General features: G+C 42.5%; 1 protein-coding gene across 33 annotated transcripts in view; it reads left to right on the top strand.

Moving 5' to 3' along the window:
* The first annotated feature begins 7,696 nt into the window (after nt 1-7,696).
* The window catches only part of MPDZ (multiple PDZ domain crumbs cell polarity complex component), a 179,347-nt gene continuing 171,298 nt past the window's right edge, over nt 7,697-15,745 (top strand). For 13 of the 33 annotated variants that reach the window (XM_061629870.1, XM_061629991.1, XM_061629980.1 and 10 more), the window contains exon 1: nt 7,698-7,806. The gene's annotated coding sequence lies outside the window, so the exon portion shown is untranslated. Of the gene's footprint in view, nt 7,807-8,049; nt 8,275-8,752; nt 8,817-8,890; nt 8,913-15,745 lie in introns of those variants that run through there. The other 20 variants (XM_061630052.1, XM_061630041.1, XM_061630081.1 and 17 more) reach the window with 7 other exon arrangements.

Genomic DNA, 15,745 nt, shown 5'->3' with positions numbered 1-15,745 from the left:
CTGTTATCTTCCCCCCTCCTTTCTGCCACTCCACAAATCTTTCTGCATTTCTAACCTGTGTTTCCTTCTTTTTCTCTTTCCTAGGGTTTATTTCAAGCATTTATGACTTGCCTTTCAGTACGACAATTCCTAGTTTAGGAAATGATCAGAAAAATAAAAATGGTCTGGGCTTCTCAAGAGTCTTAACAGAAAGGTGATTTCCAGAAGTCAACAGGTGATGTTTCACAACGCAAATATGAACATTCCTGGCCCAATTCAAGGTGACCACATTAGTGTTGAAAGCCCTAAACAACTTAGTCCTGAATATGTGAAAGACCACCTCTGTCCCTGCCAACCTTCTCGTGTTAAGAACTGCTGATTAGGCTCTCTGGGTAGTTCTACCAATTGGAAATGGTGGCCCGGAAGAGGGCTTTTTCTGTGGCATGTTTACCATACAGCTTTTGCTCATGGTGAATACCACTTTACCATGGTGTTTCACAGTTAAAGGTATTTTGTTTTGTGGGACCTATCTCTTTTGTTGAATTAATACTGTTCTGTTCCATTTGGAACACTTTTGTTTTTATCATTGTAATTGTTTCATTTCACAACTGTATATTATATTGTTACAACGTATCTAGGGTTCTTACAGTGAAGAGTGGGTAAGAAATCTTATTAAATAAATAAATAACCTGCTAATTCTCCACATTAATCTGTTTTTAAAGGCATGGCTACAGTACTCAGGCTGGACAGAAATAGACTTGCTACTCCAATATCCATGTGCTGATAACTTCTCATTTAGATTACTGCAATGCATTATTTGCTGCCTGTGAAACCTTCAGTTGGTCCAAAATAGGACAGCAAAATTGTTGTTATTATTATAATAAAATTTTATACGTCTTTTCATTTACTAAAGAGAAATACTAGAAGTTCTCACCATAATACAACACAAAAATATTCAGTAAAAGTAATCATTAGTAAAATATTATCATAGTAACCAAGAACATTAAGGAACAGGTACAATACTCATGGAATGCCTGGATAAACATCCCACAGTTGGTGCCCATCTGATCTCAATAGGGAGAGTGGATGCCATTAGTTGGCGTTACAACAGAGAAGCCTGAGACTTGCTGATATATATTACAAGAGTGCCTTGCCATATGTACTGGTTTCTGGGTCTAATTCAAAGTGCTGGAGTTCACCTTTAAAGCCCTAGATGGCTTGGGGCCAGGTTACCTGAAGGATCACCTCCTTCCATATATACCTACCTAGACTCTAAGGCCATCTTCTGAGACTCTTCTCTGGGTGCCTGTATCAAATGAGTTGTGGTGGGTAGCTACTAGAACTCCATCCCTACAGAGGTGGTCTGGCAGTGTCACTGTAGTTTCCAGCAAATGCTGAAGACACACTTTGAATGCAGGAATAACTTTTTTACGTTGTATTGCTAAGCTTCACCAAGTCACATGTTTCACCTGGACTATGACCCTTCAGCTCTTTCAGGAGAAACATCTTTGAATCCCGCAGTCTGCCACTGGAGCATGACAAATCTGTGGTCACCTTGGGAAAAGCAGAACTGTTTTTAAAGTAGCCTTAATCTGGCCAAACCAGACATTCCTTTTAGGTATTTTGTGTCTGAATGATCTATGATAATGTTAATGGGCTTTGTCACTTATTTGGATGCACCACTCTGCCAAGGGCAAAGCCTATGGTTTTAAACAATCATATTTGTGTATAAAGAATTTATTTCCCTGCAATTCCTACTTATTTTGTTTTGCAATTATAAATAATTAACATCCCTTTAATGATATTTTTATTTTGTTCTACCTTAAGGGCTGTGTTTTTTTTTACCTCAGGCACATGTGTAAGCTCCAGCAGAAAATTAGGAGTTATGGAGTTGTGTATCCAGAGATGCTGTGTTCCTAAAAAAATAAAAATAAAAATTCTTAAAAATGCAAATCTATGCACTATTGATGCCAAAAGAGCTGCACCAATAAGTGAAACTACTATGCTGTTCTTGCCTATTCCATAATAATAAAAAATGGAATGAATCCCTAACAACGAACTGCAACTTTTCTCAGTAGTAAACAGGGTTACCAAAACAGCTATCTTTCCATCCTCATGAGTTTGAAAAGTTTTATGTAGAAATTGAATGGACTGCCATTCAATGCAAATTTCTAATTTTGTAATGAAAGCTGTCTATTTGATTTGACAAGTTTAAGAGAATTTCCATACAGCACTTTTACCACTCACGCACTTAGACCGTGTGAGCAGGGCCACATTGACTTGCTCCACCCCCCTGGCAGCCACATGTACAGCACAAGTATCTCCAGGAATAGAATCTTCAAGTATGCAGGCTCCATCCCTGCACGTTTGTACTTTATGCATTGACGTCAGGAGGCAGATCTAGTTTAGGGGTGGGGATAGTCATTGTGTCTCTGCTTCTGCATGGGACTACATGTGAGGAGGGATGTAATTACTCTTTTTATTCCCATGTTATTATCTTGTGGTTTCTTTTTGTAAAATGTAATTTCTCTATGGTATTTATATAAACTTGGCTGGTCTATGACCGAAATAAATTTTATTCATTCATGTTGTCCTGTGAAAGTTGCCACGGAGACAGTTGCTGCCCCTGGAAAAATAACAACAGATATGATTATAAATTGTTATACAGTAGCCCCTCCCATCTTTCAAGCATGTTTGATAATGTCTCAGAGTGAAGTAGGATTAGAAGATAAGCAGACTCCTCTGGAAGAGTAGAACATTTGTGTTGTGGGGTTATCACTCCCTCCCCCTCCCAACACTCTGATTACAATATCATCACTGAATCCCCATTGTCTTTCTAGGTAGTGGTTACAATAGTAAAGGGCAAGGATTGTAGTTGTGTGCCACCGATACCTACTGGTGCTTGTGTTGTCACTAATGACAAATAACATGTCCACATCATTCTGTGACTTTTTGGATTTTTTTTTAAACCACTTCTTTAGGCACTTGGATCTCATCACTTTAAAAATATGGAACACCAACAAGCCTGACTTCTTTCCCTCCAGAAATTTCCTCCTATTATGTGAATCACTTGTTTCTCCCTGTCCATTATTTATTTATTTTATTTATTATTTTATTTATATCCCGCCCTTCCTCTCAGTAGGAGCCTAGGACGGCAAACAAAAGCACTTTAAAACATCATAAAAACAGACCTTAAAATACATTTAAACAAAGCAACTTTAAAAACTTTTTAAAAAGCTTTAAAGACATCTTTTTAAAAAGGGTTAAACCCTTTAAAAATATTGTTTTAAAAAAGTTTTTTTAAAAAAATAAAAAGCAGTTCCAACACAGACACAGACTGGGATAGGTCTCAACTTAAAAGGCTTGTTGAAAGAGGAAAGTCTTCAAAAGGAGCCAAAACCATAACAGAGATGGCGCCTGCCTAATGTTTAAGGGAAGGGAATTCCACAGGGTAGGTGCTGCCATACTAAAGGTCCATTTCCTATGTTGTGTGATACGGACCTCCTGATAATATGGTACCTGCAGGAGGCCCTCACCTGCAGAGCACAGTGATCGACTGGGTATATAAAGGGTAAGACAGTCTTTCAGGTATCCTGGTCCCAAGCTGTATAGGGCTTTGTATACAAAAACTAGAATGTTGAACTTGGCCCTGTAGCAAATGGGCAGCCAGTGCAATTCTTTCAGCAGCGGGGTGACATGCTGGCCATATCCTGCCCATTGAGCAGTCTCTCCGCCGCATTTTGCACCAGCTGCAACTTCCAGACAAACCTCAAGGGCAGCCCCACATAGAGCATATTATAGTAATCCAGCCTAGAGGTTACCAGTGTGCGGACAACAGTGGTCAGGCTATCCTGGTCCAGAAATGGCCGCAGCTGTCTTACCAGCCAAAGCTGGTAAAAGGCACTCCTAGCCACGGAGGTCACCTGCGCCTCTAGCAAAAAAGATGGATCCAGGAGCACCCCCAGACTACAAACCTGCTCTTTCAGAGAACTACCCCATCCAAGGGAGGCAATTGACCAATTATCTGAACTCAGGAAGTGCCAACCCACAGTGCCTCTGTCTTGCTAGGATTCAGACTCAGGGCTCATCCAAACGGAGAGGGATAATCCATGTTTTCCATATTCGGTTTGTCATCTGACAGTCCTCACTATGCCTGTTTGTTCGCTCTTTCCCGATTAAAAAAAATGCTTTTTTTGTGCCTGCACACGCAGCGGGAAGATCCGTACATTCTTTTCGCTCTTTCCCAGCCCTGCCTGTAAAACAACCCCCTATCAGCCAATTGGTCCACAAACTATGACGTTTGGTCCTCTCCCTCTTTGCAATGAAGCACAATAACACGCATGCGCTTGAACGTAAGAGCACGAAAGTTTGAATTTCCTGTGGCTGTAATGGAGTTCCTTGCTGCTGGCCACTCTGGAGCAGGGCTGGCAGGGTGTGTGTGTCTCCAGGTGCTTATATGCCAATCATTCCTGTATTTTTGTTTGCTTGTATTTGCGATATTACGCAAAAACGTATGTATGTGTTTTTGCCTTTATGCATAGTAAACATTCTGGAGATACACGGCTGGCAATTCTACTTATTTCTCCAAAACTGCGTGTCATGTCTAGGAAGGAAGAGGGCAGCACTGTGGGTAGATCCCCATCCAGTACCCCATCACTTCCGAATGTAAATGCTCCTTCTAGGGACGGGGGAAGAGAGGGGGGCGAGGGAGCCACTCGCTGCCATTCAGCCCCCTCGCGCAGCAAACAGCAAAAATGGCAGAAGAGCCTCTCCCCCCTCCCCTCTCTTTCTGAGCAACCCCCCCCCGCATTGTTTGGAGGCAGCCTCAGCAGAAAAGCCAGCTGGTCGGCAGTGAAATTGACAAGATCATGGAGGAGCCTATGGAGGAAGGTGAGGCCTCCATGGGGCAGTGAGGAGCACGGGGGGTGCTGAGGACGACGGGGGAAGCCACCCAAGGCAAGAGGGTGCCAAAGGGGAGCTGCTCATGAAAGTAGGGTGCTCTGAAGGGCAAAAAAGGCTGCCAAACACCCCATTTGCGGCTGCTACCCACACTGAGTCGGTCCAGGGAGAGACGGAGAAGGGGGGAGGTCCCCTTCCCGAGCCTCCCTGAAGTGACCTGCTGGGGGGGGGAGCCCTTGGAGAGGTGGCAGGAGGGAAAGGAGAGCCCTGCGGGGCACAAGGGGCAGCCTGTCGCCCCATCTCCTCAAGCCGCTGGCAGCATGTCAGTTTCAGAAGGTCTGCGAGGGAGGGAGCCCCTTTGCAACGAAGCACAGTTATGCCCCTGGGTCATGCTGTATTTGCGATATTTCGCAAAACCGACTGTATGCTTTTCTACTTTATGCATATTAATGTTTCTGGAGATACACTGCTGGCAATTCCACTTATTTCTCCAGAAACGCAGGTAACGACGTGTCATGTCTAGGAGCTTTTCTAGAGTGCAGAGCACGGCGGCGGCTCCCAGCTCCTCCACATTCTCTCTCTTGCTCTGCCTGCCTCTCTCTCTCTCCGCTTAGGTGGCAGAGGCTTCCCAGCAGCTTCCCAACCATTTTGGGCAAAACTTGATGCTCCGTTGCCTTCACCTACCCCTCCTTCTCCCTTTCCTTCCCGTGGCCCTTTGCAAAGCACCAGGCTCTCCTTTTCTCCCCTGTGTGTGTGCCTGTGCGTGTCTTTCTGTCTCTGAGTGAGGCGGAAAGAGCAAATCAAACTCCCTGCACCAACCAGCCGCACTTGAGTTAGAGCAGCCAGGAAAAGGGGGGCTTTACACACAACCACAATTGCAGATCTCACCCAGAGCGGCCGCCCAGTTCGCAGGATGGCTAAAAATAAACTGCTCCTGCTGCTTCTGCGCAACTGCAGATTTTTGCATCTGCGCAGTAGAAGTTGCAACACCACACCATTGCTCTTGATTGGTTCTGTTTTCCCGGGCTTTCCCCGGGCATTCGCGCACATGTGCAAAAGTGGAAATACGTGATTGGCTGAGAATGAGGGAAGGGGTATGGGGAAACGCCCAAGAACCGCCCATCACATGCCCACAGCTGTTAAGTCCACAGTATTCCATCCAAGCACCTGAAAGCAGAGCAGATGATTCCCGATTTAAAAAAGCAAACCGCATTTTTTGCGGTAATGCAACAGTGGATTTAACCGTATGAAAATGTGCAAAAGCGCGCGACGTCCTATGGACGACTGAAAAATAATGAATACACAAAGCGATCATGTCACACATTATACAGTCATCTGGATGAGCCCTCAGTTTATTGGCCCTCATCCAGCCCACCACTGAGTCCAGGCAGTAGTCAAGGGTTGCACGGCCTCTCCCGATTCAGATGTTATGGAGAAATAGAGCTGGGTATCATCAGCATACTGCTGACACCTCGCCCCAAAGCTCCTGATGACCACTCCCAAGGGCTTCATATAGATGTTAAACAGCATGGGGGACAAGATGGTACCCTGTGGCACTCCACAGCACAACTGCCGGGCCCCTGAAAGACAGTCACCCAATGCTATTCTCTGAGAGCGACCTTGGAGATAGGATCAGAACCACTGTAAAATAGTGCCTCCAATACCCATCTCACCAAGTTGGCCCAGAAGGATGATGTGGAGATAGGGATTATATAATTAGTGCTGCATTAGGCCAGTGTACATTTCTACATATAGCATTAAGGTACACCAGCTTTCAAAAAACAGTAATTTGGGAAAGCCCTCAATAGCCTGTACATCAGGGATGGGGAACCTGTGGACCTCCAAGTTATTTTAAGACTTCAACTCCCATCATCCCTGACCATTGGCCTTGCTGGGTGGGGATGAAGTGCAGTCCAAGAAACAACCTTTTTTTTAAAAAAAAAATCTATAAAAGCTGGTAAGGGAGAGACATCATTTCCTGTGGGGTTTATACTGATCTTTGGTCTCCAGGTTTGAAAAACCTACCAAACCCCTTTAACCAGAGACAACACTGGGAATGTGTGCCCATCTACAGAAACAATAACTTTCTTATACCATGTTCAAATCTCCTACAATTTTCTGTCTCCAGCATAGGGCAATCCAGGCTGTATCGCAACAGCCTAACACATTAAAAATATCAGAAGCAAGCTTTTGAGCCGCAAAGAACTTTTCCACAGGCATAGGCAATATAAATATTATTTACTCATTCGTTCACTAAGATTTATATCCTGCCTTTTGATCAAATCTTGTTGTCAGGGGGCTTACAAGAGAACAATGCTTAACAATTAGGGCAAATGAAAGCAGCAGCAGAGCAGCAGCTGCATAATAAGCAGCACAATTATATCCCGTTAAAAGCTGGCACAAACAAAGCAGCTTTTTGCTGCTACTTCAGAGAAAACAACTTCGGTGGTCAGCTAGGCAAACATGTTTGGGGAAGGTGTTCCAAATTTGGGGCACCATGACAGAAAAGATTCTGCCCCCAGTTGCCACCCACTCAAATGCCAAAGGGGCAGTGTTCGTCGAACACGATTTTTTTAATTAAAAAGAGTGTATTTGGCAAATGCCAAATGACGAGCATCAAACAAATCTTGGAGAGGAGTCCGCCTAAAGTGCTTGGCTTAATCTTTTTCTTACATTCTTTTTCTCCCTGCCCGCCCTCCTTTTTTCCTTCCACAGCAGAAAAATAGAAACTAGGTCAGCTTTCGTAGGACTGTCTTGCATCAAGCCCAGCCAGCTAGCAATTTGTAGGACACCTTACGGGCCCCTCCTGTTGCTGCTGTTGTTGTCATGGTTCCTTCCTAGGAAGCAGTTCCCGCTCCACCGGCTGCTGCTGCTGCTGCTGCTGGGCTTGGCGCAAGAACCTCTAGCTAGTAGCCGGGGCAGGAGAGGGTAAGAGGGGCGGGCAGGCGGGGAGAGAGACTCGGCGTCCAGCCGCTCCATGGCTGGGCAGGATTAAGTTTCATGGTAGCCTGCGCGTGTTTATCCTGCAGCTTTTCTCTCAGGGCCGTTACTTTAGAGAATAAGAAGCGGGCGGTGGGGCGGGCGGGGGCGCCAAGGAGGTCTCGCCAAAACAAAGCCCACGGATTCGCGGTATCTCCTTCAACTGTCTCCTCCCTACATGCCGGGGGGGGACCAAACCAAACCCACTGAGGGGGTGGGGGGAAGGGTTAGGGTCAGCCCTGGAGAAGCGGCCCAACCGGGTGAGCTGACAGGCTGCCAGCCTGGGGCGGGGGTGAGGCGGAGGGGCTGCTTGGAATGCGAGAGGCAGAAGCGGCCCAGGCGCCTCCCGGGACCAACATTCCAACCACCGTGCGCTCGCTTTTGTTCCCGCCGGGTGCCGTCGCCGCTACTTCTGCTGTGAGGCGCTTTGCAACCCATTCTTTTCATTTTTGTATTTTCTGCTGAGAGGGGGCCGAGGCGGGCGCGTGCTCCTTTGCTCTTCTCCAACCCCCTCCCCCGCGGTCTTTTAAAGGCGAAGGCATAAAGCCCCCCGCCCTTCAAAGACAGAGCATATCGATTGTACTCCTTGGTGCTAGGGTGGCGCTTGTGGTGGCAGGCGGCAGACCCTTCTCGCCAGCCTCTTTTCTGAGGCCGGGAGGTAGGGGGGGAGGTGCGCCTGCCTGCCTAGGAATAGCAATGCCAGGCCTTGCATTGAGTTGGTGCATGTGGGGGTCGGGAAACACTGTTGCTTGCTGGCGCTGCCTGGCTGAGTTAGGCCGCCTGTTGCTTCTTCAGCTGGTTGGACTGGCAAAGTTCCCGCAGAAGACGTGCCGGGGGGGGGGGAGGGAGGAAAGGAAGAGAGTGAATGGAAGGGGAGGGGTTAACTCTGGGTACTACTCGCTTGGCTGCTGTAGAAGCAGCCGGGATGCTGGCCGGTTCTGCTTCAGCGCCGGCCTCGGGTAGGAGGGATATTGATGTCAACAAAAGCTCTGCTTCCTCTGTGACTGGGTTGGGGTCATTTTTTTTTTTGGCAAGGAGCTTCCTGTAGTCATGATGTATGTCGCTTTTCCAGCTAGCTCTTCTTTGTCTCCCTAGCGCCTTTTCTTTCTCGTTTAACACCCCGAAACACTTGCGTTAAATGCAACGTCGTTAGCGTTTAGGGTCCCCCCCCTCTTTTTGTGGGGTGGCGGCGGTGGAGTGAGCATCTCCTTATTCTCTGTGAGGCAAGACTGAGCCGCTGTAAATGGAGAAGTTGGATTGCTGAGAGAATGCATGCGCAGTTGAGTGGGCTGGAAGCAACGATGGAGATGAAAAGGAGCATCCTCCTCATGCGGGAAAGTCTTGTTTGCTTTACATTCTTGCCCTTCTCTGTAAAAACAGCTGAAGAGAACTAAATGGAGCCAAGAACTACACCTTTGAACTTGTTGGGAGGTTTAAAATCATCCTAGTATAGGCAGTGGAGCACTTTGGTTGGGTTTGTAGCGATTTGGGGGTACACACTCAGGGTCACTTCGCTTGGGCTACACATTGTGCAGTAAGGCTTATCACCCTCTTGTGTTTCTAATATGGTAGAAAGATGGATTTCCCCCACTCTTGGGGCGCAATAGCGGGTAAAGTTGGGTTTTTAATTTGCTGTAATAGTTGGAAATACATAATCAAGAAGTTGATAATTACTCCAGATTTAATTAGTCTGAAATAGAAGAGTGTGAATTTGTGTATGCAGGAGCAAAGTGAGTAACACCATATAGGTATCCAGTACATGCTGATTCACCCAGACACTATTGGATTTCATACTTAAAATGCCCAAAGGTCAGTCCCTGCTTGACGTATTAATTGAAACTGAATTAATGTCATCCTTTTTATTAAGGGGTAACTAATGTGTAAAACTTAGTTTATTAACTTTATTAAAACTAGCATATGAACACAGTCCCCACCACCTATAATATTTGTGTAGTGTGTGCCCCGTTCTGTTGGATACATGGTTCAGCAATATTTGCCCAAAGCAAGAGATGGTCAGAAGAAGTAGTCCCTGCAATACACTGTTTTCAAAATAAACATGTCTGTAGGAAGCACCTAATCCAGAGTTTAAGTGCACAAAAGTTGTGTTGCATTGTGACTACTGAGTTTAAGTGGCACACCATTTATCATAATCAGATTTTTTGAGAAACCCATTTATATATATGCTTTTTTCTGGAGATTACACAACTGCAGCATCAAACATTCCTAGGATTAGGTCCTTACTTGTGAGCTGATTTATTCGGCTATTTTAAATGTGGATTTAGAATAATTTGTAGGATTGCAAAGAATGGGTGAATTCTTCACTCAGTATGCAGATCTGTAGGTGTTTTGTGCAATACAGTTCGAATCAAGCTTCACATTATATGTAGTTTTTTGTTTTTGATTGTGGCAGTTTTAATTTTTTTTAAAGCCTTTATGGACTAGCAAATAAGCAGCTTTATAAGCAAGTTAAGCTGTTGTGTTTGACTTTAAGTTCATTTTGTATCTGATTGTTTATACTGTTTTGTTGCAGTGACATGTTTTGTAACATTGCACTGATGGTGGGCCATACACCCCATTTTAATAACCCGTTGGGCCAGAAAGCAGGTTTTAGCATAAGAAGCTCAGACAAACCATCCAGAGTTATGTTCCATTGAGTTAAAAGTTAAGAACATGCAGGCAGGTGGAACTCAGCATTATTATGAATAAAAAAACATTTGTTTGCATGGTAGTTTTGTGCTTGAGCTCCTGTGTATGCAAAGAACTGTTAGGATGATGATGTTTGTCCATTGGGTAGCAGGCGATAATCCTAAACAAAATTAGGCCTGATTCACACTTGAGCTCTGGAGTAAGTTTGCAGTTTGAAAATACAAGGAGAAGGAGCAGTTCCGTGTGGTAAGCCATTTGTGTTGAAGTGGCTCCCCTTGAAATTCAGGTACTTTTTACTGTGCTAGTACAATGGGGAGGGAGAGTTGGGGATGTTGGCATAATTGGCATGCAAACTGTTTTGAAAGCCGCTTTATACAAATGGTTTGTTATGAAAGGCCAGTAAACATAGAACATGGTTGTGTTTTCAGATGGGCTGGAGATTACAATGCTGGAGAGGGCATGTTTGAATTGGTTATTGGTTGGAAGCAAGTAAGATTGAAATTAATAAGGCCTAGTCTCAGTGAAACATGTTCAGGGTTAGGGCTTTTTCATTTTTTGTTCGTGTACTACGAGTGCTTTTTGTGTGATGGTAGCCACTGGTACGGAATACCAGCACATCAAGGTATGAGTAGTGGCACCACATTTTTTTTACCAAAAAAGCACTGTGCATTACCACTGATTTAATCAAACCATGAAGTGAAGCCACCATGTCTGTTCAATACAGAACCTTATGTTTTGTTAGATCCCTTTTGTTACCTGTTTCTTTTAACGGAGAAAGAGGCATTTGCATTTGTTTTCTAATGCCACTGAATCTGATGAATGTGCTCCCCAAACCTTGTATTAGCGTGTTTTCCATAAGGAACTAAAATACATTTTTCTTGTCTTGTTAAAATAGAAATCTGCATTAGGACAGCCAAAGTCAAATCATTCCTAGGAAAAAAGAAAAGCACTGCTCTAAATGCTAGTATAGATAACCTTCTCTTCCTTCTAGTATCTACATGTTTGACATCTATAGGCAAAAGATTAATGAACTTTTTCTGTGACAATTTACTCTGCATGATGTTTAGTAGGTTAGTATCTTCTAACACACAGGCCATACTTTAATCTTTAGATTAAAGCCAGTTATAAGAGGTTTGGCCCGTCCAAGCTTGCATTAGTAAAATTCCAATACTTATGGATTCCTAGCAAAATATGTTATGGTATTCATGAAATCAGTTGGATTATGTAAATCAACTGCTTAAATATTTTTAATGTGCATTCTTTTGATGTTTCATTATTGCTTTTTGATCCTAGTGTTTTTATCAGCAATGCACTGTGAGTTTATTACTTCGCGTAAGGAACAGAAGTTCACTTACTTTGAATTTATTTATTTACTTACTTACAATTTATATATACAGCTTTTCCTTAGGGCGAAATATACATGTACAAGATGATTGGTCAAATCATGACCAATATTTAAAGAAATAATTTATGTGGACTAGAGCATAGATAAGGTTATGTTAATTACAAACCACAAATTAGCTGTTAGGAAACAAAACTAATATAATCAATTACTGTTATCTGTAATGATTTTTCTGTAAATATGTCAGTGATATTGAACAGCTTTATTTGCCTTTTATTTCCCACAGAATATTTCAGCTACAAATTTTATTTTAGATGAAGTCAAGTAAATAAACAGAGCCATAATAAAATGTGAAAGTTGGGTCTCAAATGTAATTGTGGTTATATTGCAGGGAAGCCTGTATCTAAGTGGTGTGCAAGTGTATATGTGTGATCTTGGAACAAGTACCTCTCACTACTGTTTTGCTATCAGATGATACCATAATACAATAAATGTGCATATGGACATGCTTTGCTTCATGGAATTTTTGCCAGGTATTGTCAAATGTGCAATTTTTGCCAATAAACAGATATTGTCAAATGTGCTGAATTACCAATGAGCTGGATTGGTCAGTATGTGTTCCTGAATCAACTTCATATGCATGGTTAGGAGTCAGAGTGCCCTGCCCTCCTGAAAACACTTCTAACATCACTGGACATACATTTGTGGGCAAAAAATCCAATGTGCCCAAGTGTATTCATGTGGTTGATATTCTAGTTACCAGAAAAAGCCAAACCAAGAATGAGAAAGAATATACAAAGCTAATATTTCAGTGGTTATATAATGAATAATTCCCAGTGCATTTTTCTGATATTCACCAAGGGAATCTATGTAGACTTTTTTTTAACCTTTACAGTAATCCACAGTATAATTCTACAAGGTTTTTACCCTTTTTTTAAAAAGTGGCCTTTTTTTGTCCTTCAGAAATTTATTTTAGGCTTATAAAATTATATATTCCTATCATAATTAACATCTCACTGTTTTTGATAGATTTCTATAATTGTATAAACTATTTTTATATCATAGTTAGGTTATGTATTTGTGGATATATGTTTCAAATAGATTCCACAGATGAAGGTCAGTGAAGCACATGCAGAATTTTATTCATTACATAAATATTGAACTTTATTGTTTTGCCTGATGTATTTTTCCAAGCCCAGAAAGAAGTAGGAATAAATTGACTGCATAATTTGGGTGTACAGTAGATGGTGTACAATAGATTATGTACAATAATAATATAATATTCCCTGTTACAATTAGGGAATATTACAATTTTCAAGTGTTGGTAAAATTGGTATTACAAGTGTTGGTAAAATAATAAATGGAAATAAAATAATTTTGATTATATATATATTTCCTTTTATTTGTATTTGTATCAGGCTGTTATTAATGAGGATTAATAGTATATGAAAGCTTTTTACAGTTTATATCTCTTTTGGCGTTACAATTTCTCTGTGAAATAAATCATACTTAACTCCCAGGCTAAAAATGGGAATGACATTCCAGTATTGTGACTTGCTTGAGATACTTTGTCTATCCACTGGGTGTGATAAACATTGATTAACTACATCATTTATTCTGCATTCTTTGACTTCTCCCAACTTTAATAAGACCAGTGACCAAGTTGCATTGCTTGTTGAGAAACAAGATAATCAGCTGAAAAATGCCAACTGACCAGAATCTTGTGTGTGTGTGTGTCTATGGGGTGTGTTTAAAAAACATGTCATCACTAATAATAATGCCCCATATGCAGCATGGAACTTTCAAAGAGTTACAGCTTTGGATGTTTACTAGTCTGTATTGTCTAAACATACTTCCTTTTGTGTATTACTGACTGAAGCTACATGTTAGAATGGATGTGGCCTAACTGAATGATGCTATCAATAGGATGCATATCTGAATATGTATTCATGTCCTGATACAACTACTCATGCATAAATAGGTTTGAGTGACTAGAGCTGCATTGGAGTGAGAATGTAAAAGATAATAATAATAATAATAATAAAATTTTATTTTTGAGTCGCCTATCTGGCCGAATTAACGGCCACTCTAGGCGACATACACCAACAGGATAAAATACAATATAAAACCAATACAAAACACACTCAATAATTAAACTAACCACCACTCTTATATTTAATCAACAACATTAAAAGCTAACCCACCCCAGAGCTCCCGTAGGCCTGCCTGAACAACCAGGTCTTCAAGGCTCAGCGGAAACCTATCAAGGTTGGGGCATGGCGAAGATCGAAAGGAAGGGAATTCCAGAGGGTAGGGGCCACAATCGAAAATGCCTTCTCTCTGGTCCGCACCAGTCTAGCTGTTTTAACTGGTGGGACCGAGAGAAGGTCTTGTGTGGCTGATCTTGTCAGGCAGCATGATTGGTGATGCTGGAGGTGCTCCTTCAGATAGACTGGGCTGAAATCGTATAGGGCTTTAAAGGTCAACACCAGCACCTTGAATTGGGCCCGGTAAACAACTGGTAACCAGTGTAGATCCACTAACACTAACAAGATGGGTATGAAAACCTTTTGAGATAGCAGTTGTGTTTAGTTTAGGGATATAAACATATCGGCTAACAGTAACATTGTTCTGTTATGTGTTGGTCTTACACCCTATTCAGGTCTCCCCCCCCCCCCATTGTGATCACATAAGGGAGGAGAGTGAGGGTACATTCTCTGGCCCCAACCACTGTTGCTGATCCTGCAACCTTCAAGCGTTGGGGGCTGAACTTCTACAAGCCTAAATATGTTTACTTGAAAGCATTTGATGCTGCAAAAGAGTGACAGACTAAATGTTTCCATTGTTTTTGTGTGTGTCTCTCTGAGGAAAAGGTGCATTGATTTGTTTTGATATAATATGAATTCATTGTGATTTATGGTGAAATGTTATTTTATATTTATAGTGGGTTGGATCCAGAGATCCATAAGTAAAGTTCTGTTCACAGAATATTCCTGTGAATGGCACGAAGAAAGTAGTTTCGATCAATTTCCTCCCTCTGCAGCTTCGTTCATCCCCTGAAACTCTGTTTCTGAGCATTGGGGGACCTTCTAGAACAGCATGGGAGGTGGCGTGGAAAGCAGCAGGAGGAAGGGGAAGGGGAAGCCGGCAAACATTGCTTCCTCTTTGTGGAAGCCTCTGCTGGATTGCATTTTCTTCTGTAACCAGAAAGGGGCCCTTGTCTTTATGGGAAGGGCTGATCTATTTAAAATGCTGTAACATATATTAACTATCAATTAAAAATAAATGTGACAACAGACACAAAAGTTGTTAAGAAGCATAAAACAGACAAGCAAACAATCCTTACTCAAAAGGGGAAAAAAGTAATTTCCTGGTGATTATACAGTGGTAGAGCCCGACGCAGTGAGTTCCATACATGCAGCAGTACAAATGAGAATGTTTTGCCTCCTGGCCTTGCAGTTCTTGACTCAGTGAATTACATGACAGGAAACGTGGCCTCATTTACCGACCAGAAAGGTACAGAAACATTTAATGGAGAAGGCACTTCCTAATGTATGCGTGGCTAAGGGCATTTAGGACTTTCAAAGGTAAAAATCACCCATTAGTTTCAAAGCTAATTGGCAGCCAGTGATGATCATCTAGAGCAGATGTTACATATTCTCTGTGGTTTGTCCTTGTCAGCAGATGAGCCACTGCATTCTGCATAAGCTGAACTTCCTAAATTATTTTCAGGGACAGTCCCAGGTAGAGAGTATTACTATAGTCCACTGTAAGGCTAACAAGACATAGATGACTGTTGTGAAGACCACATCATTATTCTTACCCTCCCAGGGAATTCAGGAGACAAATAAGATTGTTAGATGTGCATATATATGCTTTTCCTGGAAAACACTGACTCTT

Source organism: Rhineura floridana, chromosome 1, assembly GCF_030035675.1.
Source record: "Rhineura floridana isolate rRhiFlo1 chromosome 1, rRhiFlo1.hap2, whole genome shotgun sequence".
Classification (NCBI taxonomy): Eukaryota; Metazoa; Chordata; class Lepidosauria; order Squamata; family Rhineuridae; genus Rhineura; species Rhineura floridana.
The sequence above is the reverse complement of the archived record's forward strand: the minus strand, read 5'-3'. Positions and strand labels throughout refer to the sequence as shown.